Source organism: Diceros bicornis, chromosome 22 (assembly GCF_020826845.1).
Source record: "Diceros bicornis minor isolate mBicDic1 chromosome 22, mDicBic1.mat.cur, whole genome shotgun sequence".
Lineage (NCBI taxonomy): Eukaryota > Metazoa > Chordata > Mammalia > Perissodactyla > Rhinocerotidae > Diceros > Diceros bicornis.
Window position 1 is genome coordinate 56,676,672 of NC_080761.1, and position 19,773 is coordinate 56,696,444.

General features: G+C 53.8%; 1 protein-coding gene across 3 annotated transcripts in view; it reads left to right on the forward strand.

The window, feature by feature from the left end:
- Positions 1 to 616: 616 nt before the first annotated feature.
- Positions 617 to 19,773, forward strand: part of SEMA4D (semaphorin 4D) — a 120,678-nt gene continuing 101,521 nt past the window's right edge. For 2 of the 3 annotated variants that reach the window (XR_009223498.1, XM_058566042.1), the window contains exon 1: positions 617 to 689. The gene's annotated coding sequence lies outside the window, so the exon portion shown is untranslated. The remainder of the gene's footprint in view (positions 690 to 19,773) is intronic. The other variant, XM_058566048.1, reaches the window with a different exon arrangement.

A 19,773-nucleotide genomic window follows, 5' to 3' on the forward strand; every position in this document is an offset into this window, starting at 1 on the left:
GGGCCTGGTTTGGAATGTTCTCCCCCAAAGTCAGATTTGCTTAGAAGCAAGGCAGCAAAGTGTCCCGGGAGCCCGCACGCTTTGCCCACACATCTGTGCAGGTCAGGTCCCCAGCAGAGCTGCACCAGGGGGTGCGGGAATCCTTGAGGGTTTGGAGAGGGCCTGGGAAGAGTGGGGTCAGGCCAGACTCCGGAAGGGGCAAGCTGGTCCATTAGCAGGTGGTGAGGAGTGGGTGACTGGGCACTTCATCAGAACCCGTGCTGGACCCAGGAGAGGCCAGGCCAGGACAGGCGGGCAGCCTCTGGGGCCGAGCGCACGGTGGGAGGTGGCAGAGGCGGTAGGAGGAGGAGGGCGGGGCAGAGAGGGAGTGGAGGAAGGTGAAGGAGGAGGAGGGAAGGGGAGGGGACGAGAGGGTGGGGAGAGGAGGAGGGCGGGGAGGAGGCGGAGGGAGGGGACAGGCAAGGGAGGAGGTGGGAAGGGGAGGAGGGGCGCGGAGGAGGGGCCTGCCTGCCGGCCCCGCGCCCTCGCGCGCCGCAGCATCCCCGCGCCTCCGGGCCGAGCCGGGCCTCCGCCGCCCTCCGAGCCGGGCCTCCTCCTCCGCCGCCGCCGCCGCTGCGGCCGCCATTCCTGCGCCCGTGCTCGCCAGCCGGGTCCCGCTCGGTGTCCGCGGCCAGGACGCTCCGCGCCAGGTAAGGGCGGGCGGGCGGAGGCAGCGCGCGGACCAGGCAGGTGCGCGGGGGCGGTGGGACCCTCCCCGGACACCTCCTGGAGCCCCCGCCCCGGAGCCTCGGACCCCCGTCCCCTCCCAGAGTGCCTTCCTCGGACCCCTCCCCGGACCTCCAAGTCCCCTCCCTTCCCCGCCTCCCTCCCGGCCCCGGCGCGCAGGTGGCTCCGAGCGGCGCGGGGGACGCGGGGGCGCGGGGCGCGCAACAGAACCAGGCCGGGAGAGGGGCGGCGCTCTCGGCCAGGCCCGCCGCTCTCCTGTCCGCCGGGCCCCCGCCGCGCTCCGGCCACTCCGGCCTGGCGGGGCCCCGCGGGTTCTATTTATGTCGCGGAGGCCGGGGCCCTGCGCGCAGGACCCGGAGCCGCGCACTCAGACAGGTGGGGCAGGTCGGGCCACGGCAGAGTGCTGCAGGCCTCGGCTTCCTTTAGGGTTTGGCTTCGTGGTTCTAGAAAGAGCCGAGGAGAATCACCAGCTTCGGCTCGGGCTGCACCTGTTGCAGGCGCCTGGTGAGCTGCAGGGAGCTGGATCCGCTGGGGTTTTGCCAGTGTAAACATGGAAAGGAGAGTAGGGTCCTCCTCTTCATTTATTTGATTTAGTATTGGGGGGCGAGGGTGCCTGGGAGTCTGTAGGTGGGCAGGTCACTGACAATGAGGCCTGTTGTCAAGGGCTGGGCCCTGCTTTCTCGAGCGTGTGCCGCGCCAAGTTGCTCTGCTTTTGTTTTGAAAATCTCCCCTTATGTTGAGCGGGTCCAGGCTGTGGGTGGCCAGGTGCCTGCAGGCCAGGCCCGACCTGGGGCCTGTGGCCAAGGGGCCAGCCCTCCTGTTCTGAGTCTATTCAAATCCACCAGGCGCCACCGAGTGGAAGTTTCCTTTCCAGGGAGTGAGGTGACACCGGTGGCCTGTCACCTCATATCTGCCCCAGGCCTGGGGCCTGCCTGCTGGCTGCCTGGGCGCCGTTATTTGGGAATGTTTACTGTGTCCCAGAAACAGGCCGCTTCTGCCAAGGCTGTGGCCAGGATTCTAGAAGAGATAATGCCCCGATTGTCACTTGAACGGTTGGTGTCTGTGCACATCGTCTGCAAGAATAAAGAAGAAGAAAGAGGCCTGCTCTGAGTACCCCTGGCACCATGTCCTTCCAGGGATAAAGCCTTCAGGAACGAGGGGACGGTGAGGGACACACCGGGGCGTTTCACACCCGGGAGGCCAGATCTTCAGACTGAAGAAGTGTCTGTAGTACACCCAGCAGGTACATTGGATCAGGAAATAAAAACTCATCGCTGGCACAGAGAGGCAGCTGTGCCGGGTCCCTCTCTGGCACAGTGTTGCAGAACCGGGAGCTGGCATAGGAGGGGGACTGGCTCCCCATGATGGGCTTCGCCATCTGTCCATCTGTCTGTCTGTCTGCCCTCTGAGACAGTGCCGGTGAGTTCCTCTGCCCGCCCTCCCGAGGAGCACATGTCTGTTAGAAAATGCAGTCTTGCAGAGACCCCATCCCCCGAGACTGGGGAACTCTGGTGGCCTTGCTCAGGGCCCTGGTGGGTGGTGCACCCACCCCGGCTGAGCTGTGGTGCAAGGCCATGCCACACAGCGGTCCAGTGGCTCTGGGCTGGGGAGATGACCTGATGACATCATCCGTGTGACCCCCTCTGTGTGGGTGTCCGAGGCAGATTCCGTGTCTCCACACCAGGCAGGGATGTGGAGGCCAGCGCTGGGAAGCGTGTGCTGATGGCCGGCTCTGAGTGGGGGAGGACTCGCCACCGCTGCCAGCACACGGCAGAATCAATACTGCTTTGCAAAGATCAATGGCTGTCTCGTCGGTCCTCTGTGCTTCTGGAGGGAGCCTGTCTCCCCACACCCTCCTTCTGGGTCCCATTTCTGGGGATGGGTGGGGTCGGGAGGGGGCTGCAGAGCCTCTTCTGCCCCCTTGTCCTGTGTGGTGAGCCTGGGGCCAGAGCTGCTGGGTTGGCAGCTGGGACCTGTGTCCCCCCAGGCCTCCCCAGTGTCCTGGGTTGGGCCCCTACTGCTATGAAAGTGAATTTGCTTCCTGATTGTTTATTTACAGCGACCTTCCCCGTCATGCTAAGAATTTGCTTGGTTGAAAGAACTTGGGGGGTGAGGTGGCGGGCAGTGCCCCTGTGCCCCCAGTCACCCGCCTCCAGGGTCTCGTGGGAGGGACAGCGGTGACCTGTTAACCGTCCGGTGTAGGGGTGGCCGTGGGGTGATGCTGGCCTCGTAGAGATGTACAGATGAATCTGCTGTCGGCTGACTGTCGAGGGTGGTCCCTGGGAGAAAGGCTCCGTCCTTGCAGGTCCCTCCTGGGGCCGCTCTTTCTCTCTCGACTTTTCCGGTTGCAGAGGGGAGAGGAGAGGTAAGAAGGAGGTTGGCTAGCAAAAGTGACAGAGGCATGGTGGGAGGCCCTCTCTCCCTCCCCCTGGGATCGGCAGGTGCAGTCCCACAGCTCCCCCGCGCCACTTGAGGCCCGTGGCCGTCTGGGGACATCTCTGGGTGTCACCCGAGAGCAGAGCCAGTCGAGCAGGCTCCTCTGCACTGGGGACTTTGCACAGCTCATGGCCCATCTGCTGTCGAGAGGCGACTCAGGAAAGCAGAGATTTATTAGGAGGAAGTATCTGCTGATTCAGGCAAGTGGAGACGGCGGGCGAGGGGGCCTCGCCTGGAGCTGGGTGGTGCTATTCAGCATGCCAGTTAAGGTGATGCTCGGGATGAGTGAATTGGCTCATCTCCATTCCGTGGAGTGGCTCGCTTTCCAGTGAGCCTGACCCCCACCCAGTGCACGGACGTGTACCTGGCAGTGCCACGCTGGGCCAGCTCCATGCTGCTGCTCCTGGCATTACAGCAGCCCGGGTGCCGTCCCCCCACAGCTGCCTCCCCTGCCTGCCCCCTGTGTGAGCCTGCAAGGGACCGGGCGGGCATTTGGTCTCAAAGTCTCAGGTCCTGCCCGTCAAAGCAGAGACTGCACCCTCCCCGGTCACTTCTGAGCAGCATCCTGGGGTTGCAGGCTTTGCACAAAATGCAGTCAGACAGCGTTTGACCCAAGAAGCACTCCTTTCAAAAATTGTGGTATTTGTGAGATAGTTGGACATCTGTTGAGTGAATGATGATGTTAAGGAATGACTGTATTCCTTAATAGCAGCACTGTGGTTGTGTTAAAATGGTCTTTGCCTTTTAACGGTAGGTCCTGAGTATTTGCAGAGGAGATGGTATAGCATTTGGGCTCCATTTCTGATCGGCATTAGGGGGTAGCTCTGGAGGGAGTGGAATTGTCCTTGGGGGATCGTCGTTGGCTCTAGGTGAGGATACCTGAGAGTTTGTTATTCTCTTCTGTCCACTCTGTATTTTTGAAATTCTTCATAATAAAAAGTTGATTGCAATCTAAGAACTCCATTCCTCCCCAAAACATGCCATAGGATCCTTCACTTCGTGAAATAGCTCAGAGGTGGACTTGAAAAACGATACCGGTATAGTAAGTGAAAACGTCACTCCTTAGCTGGAACGAACAGAATGGTCCCGTTTACGTGCATTGTGGGTGCTTACGATAGAAAACCGTCAGGAACGACACACCGTTTATTGAACAGATAGTTGTGGAGGGCCCGCTGTGCACAAGTGGAGCGGACAGTGCTCCGGGCTCTAGGGACAGAGCCCCGAGCAGAAGTGGCTATCCAGTTAGTGACAGGGTGGGAGGGAAGGGGGTGTGTGTGAGTGTGTGTGTGTTGGAGGAGGAAGTGAGTTTGTGTGTGTTGAGGAGGTGTGTGTGTGTGTGCACGCACATATGAGTGCTGGGGAGGAAGTGAGTGTGAGTGAGTGTGTGTGCATTGGGGAGGAGGTGTGTGTGAGTGTGAGTATTGTGGGGGGGCGGAAGAGGAAGGGGAACCTGCTGTTATTTCCCCTCATGCATACTTTCATATGGTTTGTTTCTTTTATAATGGGTATTTTTGTAATTATAAAATTAATCTTTAAGAAGGGGGTCTCCGTTAGGTAATACGATACCCTATTTTAAATCTTCTACGTTTCTAAATTTAAATTTATTTCAAATGGAATTTGGTTTGTAGAAATTCATTTTCTTCACAACTTAGTGACAGTTGAAGAGCTAACTGAAGCTCTCGGTGAGTCGATGGTCGTTGATGCTCCGAGTCTATGCTCTGCAGGCCGTGAGAGGATGGAGATGATACCCTGCCCCGGGCAGCAGGAGGACACGTCCCGAACCCTGACACTAAACAGCCTGTCCTCTGCGACGGGAGCGTTCGCCGAGGCGGTCTGCGCCGGCCTGGGCCATGGGTGGCAGCTCTCAGCTCAAACCCCCATGGTCCTGGTCCAGGTAGAGCGGCATGTCCGGGGGACTTGGCCCCGAAACAAGAGCAGAGATGGTCTCGAGCCTTCGAGGGTGGGTTTCCACTGCCAGGTGGGTTTCCACTACCGGGTGGGCGACCTGCCGCCAGTTGCTTTGTTTTCTCTTTTCGTGTGGTAGAGGGTATGCTAGGTAACCTTAATCTGCACTAACAAAACAGCATGAAAATGGTAAGTCCACAAAGTAACAAGTACAAGTTGCCTGGAATTCTAGTTTTTTTCCTATTTTCCTGTCCTATTGCAAGAAATTTGAGTTGTTGTAACAGCCAGTGTGTAACCTGCTCTGGTCTAGCATTGGGTGTGTCTGGGTTGTTGTTGACCAGTGTTCTCCATGGTGGCAGGAGGGCACAGCTGGGCTCTGCCCTGAGCTGGAGTGGTGTCTGGACGGCCAGGAGCCGCCGGCCATCAGAAGGGATGTAAGTGCGTGGCCCCCAAGTGCGAGGGCTGGAGCAGGTGCATTCAGAGCATCCCAGTCCTCTGAGAGGCTTTGGGGTCCCGCCCAAGTCTGGCTGTGCCCCATTTACGGAGTCTGTGTCCTTTGTGGGTGATGTCCTGTCTTCATTTTCGTTGAGGTGAAGGAGTTGGTGACCTTTCGGCCCTTTCAACTTGCAAATGTGTCTGCTTCATAGAGTCTCCCGGCTTCCCCCAGCAAGGGTTTATTGAGCGCCAATTACAGCAAGAAACCGAGAGACAGAGGCCCCGCCCACTTGGAGATTATGATCGAGAGAGGCGGAAGGCGAACAAGAGAGGAAATAGACTAGATTCTGTCACCTACGGGGACCATAGTGCTATGGAGAAAGACAGCAGGAGGGCCAGGTGCTCAGGGGGGCCAATGGTTGGGGGTGTTTGGGATTTGAAATCAGGTGGCAGTGGGCCTCCCGGAGCCAGTGGTGTGGAGGAGACCAGGAGTGACCTGGGGGGACGTCCAGGCCAGAGCGGAGTGGCTGTCGAGAGGAACAGGAGCATCCCCGGGCAGGTGGGGGCATCTGGCCGGATGCTGAGCGTCGAGAAGATGGAGCCAGCTGGACGGTTGGAGCAGCAGAGGAGTCCAAGATGACCCCGAGACTCATGGTTCAGGCAGCCGGAGTGATGGAGCCAGCGTCGTCCTGAGATGGGACAGCTGTGGGCGGAACGGTGGTGGGGAATTCCGGAGGACAGCCGGCTCTCCGGACAGTACCTGTGAGCTCCATGGCTGTCCAGGTGGAGATGGTGAGGAGCCTGTTGGCCAGACAAGACTGGAGTTTGGGGGAGCGGCCTGGGCTGGGGCGATCACCCTGGCACTGCCAGCACAGAGGTGATGAGAGTCAGCACAAGACAGCAAGGGGGTCGTAGATGGAGGAGAGGAGAGGTCCGAGGACTGAGCCTGGGGACAAGAGGAGGAGAGGCCAGGGGGCCAGGAGAAAGCCAGGGGCGTCTGGGGGCGTCCAGGGCCACGGGAGAATGTGCATGGTGGTGGGACTGCCCTGCTGACGGGTCCAGTGAGGTGAGGACTGAGAATTGACTGGAGAATTGACCTTAGCAGCATGAAGGTCACCGGTGATCTGACCAGTGGTCTGGGGGGGCCGAGAGTTTACGAGTGGTGGAGGGGAGCCCTGGACAGCACGAGTTGGTGACTTTTCCAGAATTTTGCGGTGAGGGGAACTGAGAAGTGCAGAAGGAGCTGATGGGCACGTGAGGTTGAGAGAAGGCTTACGTTTCAGGTTTCTGTCCTGAAGGGGAGGATGCAGTGGTGTCGGGGGGCATGAAGGAAGAGGGGGGCACTTGCTGGAGTCCTCCAGCTGGGCGAGGGGGATGGGGCACGGGGCAGACGCTGGAGGGTTTTGACGTCAGGCCAGCTGTCTCCCTGCAAGCTTTCATTGGCCTGCAGTGGTCGCTGTGCCTCTGCTTGGCCCTGGGGTCCTCAGACAGGGGAGGAGGGCCAGGGCGGCAGAGAAGGTTTATGGAAGCTCCTGACGGCCGAGCCTCTGAGTAGGGCGGTGGGCGCTCACAGGCGGTGGGCGCTCACAGGCAGTGGGCTGCAGGAGGCCTGGGGAGCGGAGTTGGCCAGGCTCCTGGGCAGAGGTGAATGGGGAGGACAGCTGTGTGGGGCAGAGAAGGGAGAAGGGGGCCAGGTCCACTGGAGGGGCGGTGGGGGGCGCTCAGGCATGGCCGGTCTGGCCAGAAACCGAGGCTGACAGCGGGGCCTCATGCTGGAGCTCGTCTTGTTGCCAGCCAGCCTGTGAGCATGTCCCTCCTGACGCTGGCTGGCATTTCCTATAGATGGGCCCCGGCCTGAGCGAAGGCCTGAGTTTTATCTGTAACGCCGACTTCATTCCACACCCACTGAGCGCTAGATGAAGGAGAGGGCACTTCCCCCGGCGAGCTCCCCACACCAGTGGCACCACGTCATCGTCGCAAGGGCAGGATCTCAGCTCCACCCTGACCCCAGAGTCAGAAGCTCTGCGTTTGAACAGGCTGCCCGGGGGATTCTGACTTACCGTGCGGTTTAAGAGCCGCCGCGCTAAGACACGGCCTGCCCTTGGGGGTGCACTCTGGGGGGGACAGGGCGGCCCCGGGCAGGGCTGTGGTCCTCACTCTGGATGCAAATTAGGCTCGAGGTGCTTGCCCCTACAAACAGTGTCTCCTTAATCAATTTTACTGAGGTATAATTTGCATACAATAAAAAGTGCTTGTTTTAAGTGCACTGTTCCATGAGTTTGGACAAATGTATACAGTTATGCAATGGCCGCCATCATCGTGATACAGGCCAGGAGTTGATGAGCCTCGCCTGCAGGTCAGCTGCGCCACCCCATCCATCCATTCATTTAGCATCGTCTGTGGCCGCCTTTGCACTGGTGCAACCACGTTGAGCAGTTGTGACAGAGATCATTGTCCTGTGAGCACTCCCAAATGTCCTGTTGCCCCTTTGTCCTCCGCCCCACGCCCAGGCCATCACTGATCTGCTGAGATCAGATTATTATAGATGAGATTTGTTTCTTCAAGAGTTTCAAAGCGGAGGCATATATTACAGACTCTTGGGTCTAGTGTCTTTACTCAGTGTGATGTTTTTGAGATTCTTAACGTGTCACGGTGTATATCGGTCCTTCATGTCTTTTTATCGCTGGATTCTGTTTCATTGTGTGGGTGTCCTGTGGTTTGTTGATTCAGTCACCTGCTGGTGGATGTTTGGATTCCTCCTGTTCGGGGTTATTGTGAATATCAGGGCTGTGTGCTACGACTCAACACAGACAGCCAGTTAAACATGAGCAAACGTTTCTCCAGAGAAGACGCACAAATGACGAATGAGCACATGAGAAGATGCTCAGCATCGTTAGTCAGTAGGGAAGTGCAGATCAAAACCACAGTGAGAGACCACTGTGCACCCCCCAGAATGGCTTTTAGGAAAAAAATGGAAACTAGTAAGTGTTGGGGAGCACGTGGAGACATTGGAACCCTCATACATTGCTGGTGGGAACATAAAATGGTGCAACAACTTTGGAAAACAGTTTCAAGAGTCCTCAAAAAGTTAAACATGGAATTACCCTGTGACCCAGCAGGTCCACCCCTGGCATCTACCCAGAAAAATTGAAAACAGATATTCTAACAAAAACTTGTACATGACTGTTCATAGCAGCACTGTTCACCATTGCCAAAAGATGAAAACAACCCAAATGTCCATCAGTGGATGATGGATAAACAAATGTGGTCCATCCAGACAGTGGACCATTACTCAGCTGTAAGAAGGAATGAAGTACTGATGCGCCCTACAACACGGATGACCCTTGAAAACATTATGCTAAGTAAAAATAGACATACAAGGGCATGTATTGTATGATTCCGTTCATATGAAATGTCCAGAATAGGCAAATCTATAGAGACAGAAAGCAGATTAGTGGTTGCCAGGGGCGGGGGAAGGGAAGAATGGGGAGTGACTGCTTATTGGGTACGGGGTTTCCTTTTGAGGTGATGACAATGTTCTGGAACTGGGTAGTGGTGATGGTTGTATAACATCATGAGTGTACTCAGTGTCACTGAATTGTACACTTTAGAATGCTTAAAATGGTAAATTTTATATGTATTTTACCACAATAATAAATGATATAAAAAATGCCCTGTGCATTTGTGTGCAAATCTTAGTGGGCAGTGTTTTCATTTCTCTTGAATAACTACCTAGGACTTGAATTGCAGGGTTGTGTAGTAAGCGTATTTAACTTTGTAAGAAGCTGGCAAACTGTTTCCCACCATGGTTGTATCATCTTACCTCCCTGCTGCGGATGTGTGAGAGTACAGTTGTTTCACCTCCTTGCCAACACTTGCTGTCGTCAGTCTTTTTAATTTTAGCTACTCTAGTGGGAATGTGATAGTGCTGTATCACTGAGGTTTTAGTTGAGTATCCTTTCCTGTATTTATTAGCGATCTGTATATATTCTTTTAAGTGTCTGTTCAAATCTTCTGCTGACTTTTTAGTTGGGCTCTTTGTCTTATATTTGAGTTCTAAGAGTTCTTTACATATTCTGAATTCAAATCCTCTGTCAGATATTTGTATTGCGAATATTTTCTGTCAGTCTGGCTTACTTTTTTATTTTATTAATGATGTCTTTCAGAGGGCAGATGTTTTTCGTTCTAAGTCCAGTTTTATCAATTGTTTTGAGTAGTCTGTGCTTTTTATGTCCTATTTAAGAAATCTTTGCCTAACCCATAGTCATAAAGATGTTCTTTTGAAAAGGTTATGGTTTAGCTTTTCTCTTTAGATCTCTTATCCATTTTGAGTTATGTTTTAACTGGAAAGAGCTAAGGACTGAAGTTTATTGTTTTCCGTATGGATATCCAGTTGTTCCAGCACCATTTGTTAAAGAAACTATCCTTTCTCCATGGAGTTATGTTGGTGTCATGTTTGGAAAGTAACTGTGTCTATGTGGCTTTGTTTCCGGACCCGGTTCTGGTCCGTTAGGGCTTATTCTTCATCAGCCCCCACTCCTCACTGTCTTCCTGACTGTTGCTTTACGGGAACTCTTGAAGTCAGATAGTGCGAGCCTTCTAGCTGTGCTTCGTTTTCAAAATTGTTTTGTCTGTTCTGGGTCTTATGCATTTCCGTATAAATTTAAAATCAGCTTGTCAATTTCTATCAAAAAAGCCTGCTTGGATTTTGCCTGGGATTGCATTAACTCCTTAGATCAATTTGGAGAAAATTGGCATCTTAACAGTGTTGTCTCTCAGCCAATAGGTCTGGACGCTCTCTCCATCTGTGTTCATCTTCCCTCATTTCTCTTAGCAATGATTTGTAGTAGTCACTGTACAGGTCTTATGTGTAGTTTATGAAATCGATTCACAAGTATTTCGTATTTTGGAATGTTATTATAGATGGATTTTAAAAATTTTATTTTCCAATTGTTTGTTGCTGGTGTATAGAAATACAATCGATCTTTTAATATTGTTTGTCTATCCTGTGACCTTTCTAAATTCCCTTGTTTGTTTGAGTAGCTTTTTTTGTAGTCCCTAGAGATTTTGTACGTGGATAATCCTGACAGTTATGAGTAGGAATCATTGTACTTCTGTCTTTCCAAGTGGAATGCTTTTGTTTCTTTTTCTTCTTTTATTCTATTGTCTAGGACGTTCATTACAATGTTTAACAGACGTGGTGCAAGCAGACCTTGTTGCCTGTTCCCAATCTTAGGAAGAAGGAACTTCATGTTTTTTCATTAAATATGATATTAGACGAAGAGTTAATGCAGATGCCTTTTATGAGGTGGAGGACATTTTCTGGTTTGCAGAGAGTTTTTAGCATGAATGGATGTTGAATTTTGTCAAATGCTTTCTCTGTATCTATTGAGATGATCATATGTTTTTTTCTTTTTTTTTGGTAAATATGGTGAATTCATTGATTAGTTTTTGAATGTTAAACAGCCTTGCATTCTTGGCACAAACCCCAGTTGGTCAGGTTTTTATATATTGTCGGATTCAATTTGCTACAATTTTGTTAGGATATTTGTAACTATATTCATGAGGGATATTGTATTCTTTTCTTGTAATGTCTGTGTCTGGTTTCAGCATCAGGGTAATGTTGGCTACACACAATGGTTTGGGAAGTGTTCCTTCTTCATTTATTGTGTTTTAAAAAAGAATTCGTGTAATGCTAGTGTTGTTTCTTCCTTAAGTGTTTCATAGATTTACTAGTGAAGCCATCTGGAGTTTTCTTTATGGGGAGACTTTTGATTGTGAATTCAGCTTTCTGACGTACGGCTGTTAAGATTTTTGATTTCTTCTTGGGTCAGTCCTGGTAATCTGTGTCTTTCCAGAAATCTGTCTATTTCATCTAAGTTATCAAACTTGTTGACATAAAATTGTTCATAATATTCCTTTATGGTCCTGAATGTCTGTAGGATCTGCATGATGTTCCCTCTTTAATTTCTGGGCCTGAAGTCTTTAAAAAAAAACAGAACATGAAATCAACAATTCAGAGAGATCTGTGCACCCCTATCTTCATTGCAGCATTATTCACGATAGCCAAGACATGGAAGCAACCCAAGTGCCCATCAGCTGATGAATGGATAAAGAAGATGTGGTATATATATACAATGGAATACTACTCAGCCATAAAAAAGACAAAATCGTGCCATTTGCGACAACATGGATGGACCTTGAGGGTGTTGTGCTAAGCAAAATAAGCCAGAAAGAGAAAGACAAACACTATATGATTTCACTCATATGTGGAAGATAACAAACACATGGATAAAGAGAACAGATTAGTGGTTACCAGAGGGGAAGGGGGTGGGGGTGAGTGAAAGGGGTAAAGGAGCACATATGTATGGTGGTGGATAAAAACTAGACTACTGGTGGGAGCACAATGTAGTCTATACAGAAACTGAAATATAATAATGTACACATGAAATTACATAATGTTATAAGTCAATATGACCTCAATAAAATAATTAAATTTAAAAAAATAAAAAATAAAGCAAAACAAAACCCCAGTTGTAACCCCACACCTGTGCAGTTACATCAGCATCTCTTGGGGTGGGAGGGAGGGTGTGGACTGGTTGTTTTGACAACTGCTCAGGTAGTTCTCACGTGCAGCCAGAGTTGAGAGTCTTCGAGGTAGAGGCAGGGGGGATTATCTTTACTCACTGGTGGTCCGGGCAGCCTCCATTGTGGTTGGGCCTATGGGCAAGGAGGGTCTTCAGTAAGTGCCAGCCCTGGAGCGAGTGAGAGACGGAAGGAGAGCACTGGGCCAGGGGAGGAGGCCTGGAATGCCAGATCACACAGCTTAGACCCCTTCTCTGCAGGTCGTTGTTTGTGTTCAAGTCAGAGTTATGGAGGTGTAATTTATATACAGCAGAATTCACCCTCTTTAACGTCCCGTTCTGTGAGCTTTGGTGCATAGTCATGTAACCGCCGCGAGATCAAGACCTGGAAAACTTCCACAGCTCCACGGATTCCCCTGTGCTCCTTGAGTGCATCCTTCCCCACCCCCAGCAGAATCTGTTTTCCATCCTTAGAGGCTTTTCCAGAATGTCGTGTAAGTGGAATCACACAGTTTGTAGCCTTGAGTTGGCTTCTTGCACTCAGCCTAATTGTACAGGTGTGTGAGCGGTAACTCATGTGATCAGATGCATGTTTAGGGGTGACTGGGTGATCGATGAGTGGGAAGGCAGGGATGGAGACAGGGAGGCCGTTATGGGAAGAATGACTTGGCGGTGTTCACAGTGGCCTCTTTGTAAGTGACATGCCACATGCCCTGTGTACCGACTCATGGAATCCGGACACAGTCCTGTCAGATAGGGACCTTTCTTTCCTCTTATGCAGGGGAGGACACAGAGAGCAGAGAGAATAGGAAACTAACTCATCGGGTTGCTCACCCAGGAGGTGATGAAGCCACGTGTGAGCTCGGGAGCTGTGACTTGCAGCCCGCAGGGGGGCGCACTGTCCACACGCGGCACCTGACACGCACACCGAGGGGTGGCCGTTGGGTGGGCGTTTTAAGGATGCGTACACCCTTGGCCATTGCAGCTCAACATCCAGAACTTTATCCTGAGGAATCATGGATGTCAAGAAGCTTTCATTGGAAAGGGTGTTTGTCTTTGTTTATAAACAGAAAACCTAGATAGACACTGAAAGCTGCTGACAGGCGGTCAGAGACGAGGAGGTCACTTAGGCTGACCAGTCTCTAAAATAATGGTGTAAAATATGACGAAGGTGATGGGAAATCAGCATAACACGTGAACGCTAAAACCCGTTCCTGAAGCGGTGTGTACAGCAAGGACCCACAGTTTGCCCAGAAAGCACTCGATAGACTGTGTCCAGGGTGGTGGTCACCTGTGTAGTCGACAGCGTCACTCTTGTTTTCTCTTTGGTGCTTGTCTGCATCTCTGATTTTCCGACTGGCTCCCTCGGGCCCATTACCAGAAATACTTGTAATGGAGATCATAAGGGAAAAATATAAAGAAAAAATGGAAAGCACGACTCGTGATCGCACACACGCACACACCCCGGATGTCCTGAGAGCCCGACACACTTTTCTTAGACTTGTTATACCTGCCTTGTTTAGAAAGCAGTGGGAGTTCTACCGTTTGTGGTCCTTTTCAGTGGAAAACATGCTGTGGGAAGCAGGGCAGCCGCGCTGGCCTCTCCTGGACCAGACAGGCAGGCCTGGATGCAGGGCGGCAATGTGGGGTTGCCATGTGCATGCACAGGTGAGCCCACGTGCTCTCCTCTCCGGCGCTTCCTCCAGCGGGAGCCCGTCATGACGATGGCTTGGGCCTGACCGGGGGCTCTGCCTGGCCTGTCACCCCGTGTGTGGGGTGCGTGGACTCAGCAAGGCCTGCCCCTCTTTGTGAGCGGGGTCAGCGGCCATGGTTCCTGGGGGACTGGGAAATTATGAAATGAGATGACACTGAATATCCCTTCTTGGCAAACTTTGAGCTGGGATGTACGTGGAATTCAGTGTCATGTTTAAAACCAAGCTTCCGAGAGGTTTCAGTGCATGTATAATATTGCCAAAAACATTTTTTATTAGAATATTAAAACTTCGTGGCACTCAGGGAGCCTGGCTGTTTTCAGACCCTGAGGGTGACTCACAGTAAGACACATTTTATTCTGTGAGGCAGTGCACATGTCTGCATGCATATACATGCACACACGTGCACACGATACACACATGTCCCCCCATACACACCATTAAAGCCAATTTCCTCAACAGAGCTCTCACCTTTAGCTGCATATGATGCTCTCTGCTATTTCGTTCAATTGCATTTTATTTAAAAACTGTTTCCATGCCCCAGGTTGAAAACTATCCCCACTTGACGTCTGGCCCTATGTGTGACTGTGTGGACATTTTAAATTTTGGCATTATGTAAATATGTGCCATTACGTATTGTCCTATTATTTCCCATGTCAGCCGACTTGTGCCTGTGGACTCCCTCGTCCCTGCTTTCTCCCAGTCCAGGGCGGCGCACAGTTGGAGCCTGGAGCGCAGGGGCCGCTGTGGGACTATGTGCCTGGGAGCCACGGGGCCGGGAAACTGGGTCAAAGCAGAGTCCCTGAGTGGGCAGAAGTGGATCACTGGCGTATCTTTGAAACCCGAGGGAGTGGCTTGGGTTTCAAATGTGGGATCTTGTGAAGCCACCCTGTTCCCTGGAGCCCCCCTGGAAGCAGCAGCTGTTTTGTGAAGATGAGGTCTCTCCATGTGGGGCCCACAGTCCCTCCGCTCCATGGACGAGACTGCCGTGGGGCAGGGCTTGGTTTTCACCTTCAAAGCCCGGGAAGTGCTGAGGGGCTGGAGCACGGGCCTTTGGGGAGACAGATCTCGTCCATCTGCAGTGACCGCGGTGTGGCTCCACGAGCCAGGGACGTGACTGCCATCAGCGAGGAGAGCGCCATTCACAGGGAGTGCGTTGTTCCCGCAGAAGGGTGGACGGTTCAGCTCAGACATCTTGCTTCCAAAATGAGCGAGAAGGAGAACACGCTCCCCTGCTCTTTGGTCAGGCGGTGGCCGGGTGCCCACACCAGCACTGCCCACGTAAGTGGGGTGGGGAGTCCGAGGCTTTGGCTGAGCTGTTCCGTGTCGGGACGAGCTTCAGGCCTTTTCTAGCACTTAGATTGCAGTTGCTAAGCACGGAGACGCGCTTTCCCTGAACATAGCCCGTTCATTAACCACTTCAGGTGTCAGCCTCCCCAGGCCGCTGGGCAGGGGGCAGGGGGACAGTAGCGTGGCTCCTGTGCACAGAATCCATTTCCTAAGAGCACTTTCCAGAAGCCTGGCAGTGGCGGTTAGCCACCAGCTGGGCAGGGCTGGGTGCTTCCCCGGGGATGCAGAGCATGGGGCTCGTAAACGCTGCACAGTGCAGCCTGTGCTCGTCTTTGCACTTTGGCAGTGTGGATGCCTGTCTGCTCAGAGCTGAAGGGGCTGAGTCTGGTGGAAGGAAGCGTGGTCTGGGGCTGTGGTGTCACAGTCGTCTTCCGCCCGGCAGAGTGACCCGCATGTGGCCGCGGGCCGGCCCTCCTGTCCTGGGGCCCCTCTTGCAGCTACATTCCAGAAGAGCAGCAGGAAACAAGCAGCCGATGGGCAGGGTCGTGCGCCCTCTGAGTGCCGTGGCCGCCAGAGCTGTGGGGGTCACGTCCCACCTGGGAGAGGCCACCCTCCTCCCACCGTCCCCTCACCCAGCTTGGCCGTGCCTCTGCCTGCTTCCTTTCCCATCTTGACATGTGAGGGAAGGTCCCCACCAACAAAATGACAGTGACCCCGTCTGGCAGCCCTCTTCTCTCTCTGTTCTCATCTTCCCATTTCCTTGTCTTTCCTCAGCAGATGTGTGACGTGCACACAGCCTCGGTGCACAGCTCGCTTTGCTCACAGGTGGAGCCAACCATGTGGTGCCCAGGACACCACCGGCCCCGCAGTCCTGGGCCCTTCCGTACCGCTTCCTGACTAATCGCCGCAGAGGCACATCCCGGCTGGGTTTGTGCACCCTAGATTCTGCAGCTCGCCGCAGAGGCATGTCCCGGCTGGGTTTGTGCACCCCAGATTCCGCAGCTCGCACCCATGGGCGTCACTCCGCTCCTGTGTGTGGCAGCATGCCGCTCGCCACGGTCCGGTCGTGTGTGTTCACCACAGTTCACATGCCCCCACGAGCTCATGCTGCCAGCTGGGTTTCCGCCGTGAGCTGTGATGCATGGGGCTGTGAGCATTCTCGTCCCTTTGTTCTCCAGTCAGGACTCCGGGGTCCTCGATTCTTTTTGGCTCCACCTCCCAGGGCAGGCAGCTTGTCTGCATCTGTAACTGGGCTCCTGGAGTTGAGGTCTTGACCTGCTCGCTGGCAGCCTTCTCCAGCCGGGCTCCAAGCCTCTCCCTCCACCAGGAGCTGCCCTCTGGGGAGGGCCCTGGGCTGGCTCCTCCTCCAGCCCCACTGCGGGCGGGCCCCTCGGGGGTCTCTCCAGCTGCGCCTCGCTCCTTCCACTTTCTGCATTTCCCCCTCCTGGAGGGCCCAGGAAGGCTGAGTGGAAGCCCCCCTGGTCATTGTAACATGGGGGTCCTTTTCTGCTCTGCAATTGTGTCTCTCGCTGCATTGACCCCTGTCACTCAGCTATGCCACCGTTCACTCCATGTGACGTGTCTGCACGTCCCAGGCTCTGTGTTTGCAGCGGGGGATGGAGATGCAGTGGTCATGGCTGGAGGGAAAGTGGACAGGACGTGGTGCTTCCAGCTGGATGACAGCATATAGCCCGCTGAGGGGGGATGTGTGCCACCAGGCCGGGAACCTGGAGGCTGGGCATTGACCCACAGGGACAGGCTTGAGGTCTTGAAGTCAGGAACACTGACTCGGAACTCGAGAATTAGTAGGAAAGATCCAGAAGCTGAGTGGGGAGGGCAGCTGTGGCGGTTTTAAAATCCTGGCTGATCTGTTGGCGTTGCTGTCACTGAGATGCAGTGTCTGCCCTCCCCGTGGGCCAGGGTGGCCTGGGGACTGCTTAGACCTTGGAGCCCTGAGAAGCCAAGAAGGGTCAACTGCCCTGCGGCCGCCATGTTATAAGGAGGCCTGAGCGCCTGGAGGCCACGTCACACTGCAGTGGACAGTCCCGGTCTCTGCACCCCCTGAGCCAGGGCCTGATGTGTGAGGCTCTAGTCCTCGCGTGATTGCAGCCCTTGCCATCGGGTCCCCTGGGCAGGGCCTCAGACGTTGGAGCAGAGACCAGTGACCCTGCCGTGGCCCAGTCATGGCCCACGGAACCTGAGCGTGGTGGGATGTTTAGGCCGCCAAGTCCAGGATAGTTTGCTCCACAGCAGTGGTGACTAACGGAAGCAGCGGCTCCCCAGGGAGCCGGCAGGGCCTTGGGGTGGGGCGGGGGCAGCCTGGGACATGGTGCTGGGTGGGATGGTGGAGTGTGCACCTTCATGGGGGCGGTAAAGATGGCTACCTGAGTTTCATCCTGCACGTTTTCATGGTCTGTGTAGCAGGAGGCCTTCCTGCCTTTTCGGTTAACTGACCACGGAGGAGGCGTGCTCCAGCGTTGTAGAACCACCATGCACGTACACGTGTTTCCCGGAGCTGCCGTAAGAGCACCACCCACTGGGTGGCTTAGATAGCAGAAATTCATTCTCCCCAGTTCTGGGGGCTAGAAGTCCAAAATCAAGGTGTCACAGGGCGGCACTCCCCCTGCAGACTTTAGGCGAGGACCTTCCTGCCTCTTCCAGCTTCTGGGGGCGGCGGGCAATGTGGCTTCTGGCTGCATCACCCGAGCCTCTGCTCCGTCGGCCCATGGCCTTCTCCTTTGTGTCTCTCCTCTGTGTGTCTCTTACAAGGACACTTGTCATTGCATTTAGGGTCCACCTGGCTGATCCAGGATGAACTTAATGATCTTAATTTCATCTGCAGAGACCCTATTTCCAGATAAGGGACCAGCCACAGGCTCTGGGTGGATGTTCTCTGGAAGCTGCTGGAGCCCCGGAGAAGGCGTTAGAAATATTCCGTGGGGCTGGAGGGAGGCTGGTGGCCGGGCGGGGCGGGCCAGGGCCTGGCAGGCGTTCACTTTCTCCAGGATATGCTTCAGCGGGGCTTTATCAGCAGGAACATGGAAACCGCGGCTGCTTTCTGCCTTCGTGGGAAGTGAGAGAAATGAGAGCGCAGTGGAAACTCGCCTCTTTGTGAAAGAACAGTGTGTTGACTTGGAGGGAAACAGGAAAGGGCCTTCTATCGGTTTAGGTGAGTTTTTATCTCTGCCGGTGGGGCCTGTTCTTTTAAGTTGGGTTTCTACCAAAATACTGGTTGAATCTCTAGTGTGAACAGGAAGTCAGATATGCTGACTAACTTTTCCTTTAGTTTAACGGCATTTTTATTGTTCAGAAAACGAAGGCAGAGGGTCAGAGCCGCCGCCTCGGGCCCCGGGTGCGTGCCGTTGACGCTGCGTTTCTTGGGTCTTGTCTGTGCTGCTCGCACACACACACGTGCGTGCACGCACCTGTACACACGCACAGGGCATTCATGTAGATGGTGGTCTCCCCGAGCTGTGGTCACGCTTTCTTCACTCAGCGCCGTGGCAGAGACACGTGCTCTGCGTGCCATGCGTGGCTCCGTGAGGGCCATGCGCCCCCGCTGGCGTGTGCCCCGTGTCTCCCAGCCCACGGTGGAAGTTGGGGTGTCTCTGCTGTCTGCCACATCCTTGGCCATGTTTCTTGTGTGCCTCAGTGAGCGTTTTTATAGGAAAGAGTCTTAGAATGGAAATATTTGAGTCCAAGCTTGTGTGCATTTCTAGTTTTGACCAGTCGCTGGGCTGACGCCAGGACAGGACAGGATCGTGCCCCTGGCTCATAAGAGTCTCTCCCGCCCCTCACCTCCTGGGAGCGTTACCCACGGGAAGGGAAGGCCACGGTCTCCGTCCCGATGGCTTGTTGTCGGTTTATCAGTCGTTTATATTATCTCCTGAAGCACCTGCCTTTGGGCTTCACGCTTTTTAATAGAAATTGTGTTGTTCTTTTACTAATTGCATTGATTTGAAGAATTTCTTTCATTTTAGAGTATTCTGGAAAAGAACAGCCTATATGAAAGCATTTCATCTGTTTTTCAGGAGACATGAATGAACTCAGGATGGAGACTGGTGAGACCGTCGCCTGCTTCCTGTGGCTCGTCTCGGGGGTTGGGGTGTCCGAGGGGACAGGCCCTTTTACCTCTGTCGCTCTCAGACAGGCAGTGGTCAGCCTTGGCTGTGCTGGCCTAACCGCCTGCCTGGAGGACACGCAGTGGCCCCTGTGACTGGTGGGGCCCAAGAAAAGGGATTGGTGGTGTTTTTGGTAGGCCGTGCATGTGTGTATGTGTGCGCATACGTGTGCACGCCTGTGTGGGTATGTGTGTGTGTGCACATGTGCACGTGTGTGTGCATGCACACTCCTGAAAGCGCACAGCAGAGCTCGAAGTCTACATTACAAAAGGCTTTATGGGTTTAGGAGTCTCCGCCCAGTAGGAGGCTTATAAAACTTGTTTTCCTCGAGTCTTAATTGTAATTTTAGCCGAATGATAAAACTCACCTCTCCACCCCCGCTCCTTGCCTGTTGATTATCTTGAGTGGTAACACACCCCTGAGAATTCACTGGATGGCACAAGTGACGCGGCGTGTTTTCCTGGGAGTCAGCTTGGCGTTCCAGCCAGACGCTAGAGTGTGTCCCGATCGTTCCCACACGTGGCTTTTCGTTGGGACCCTCCATGGGGCGCTGTGCGCTCACAG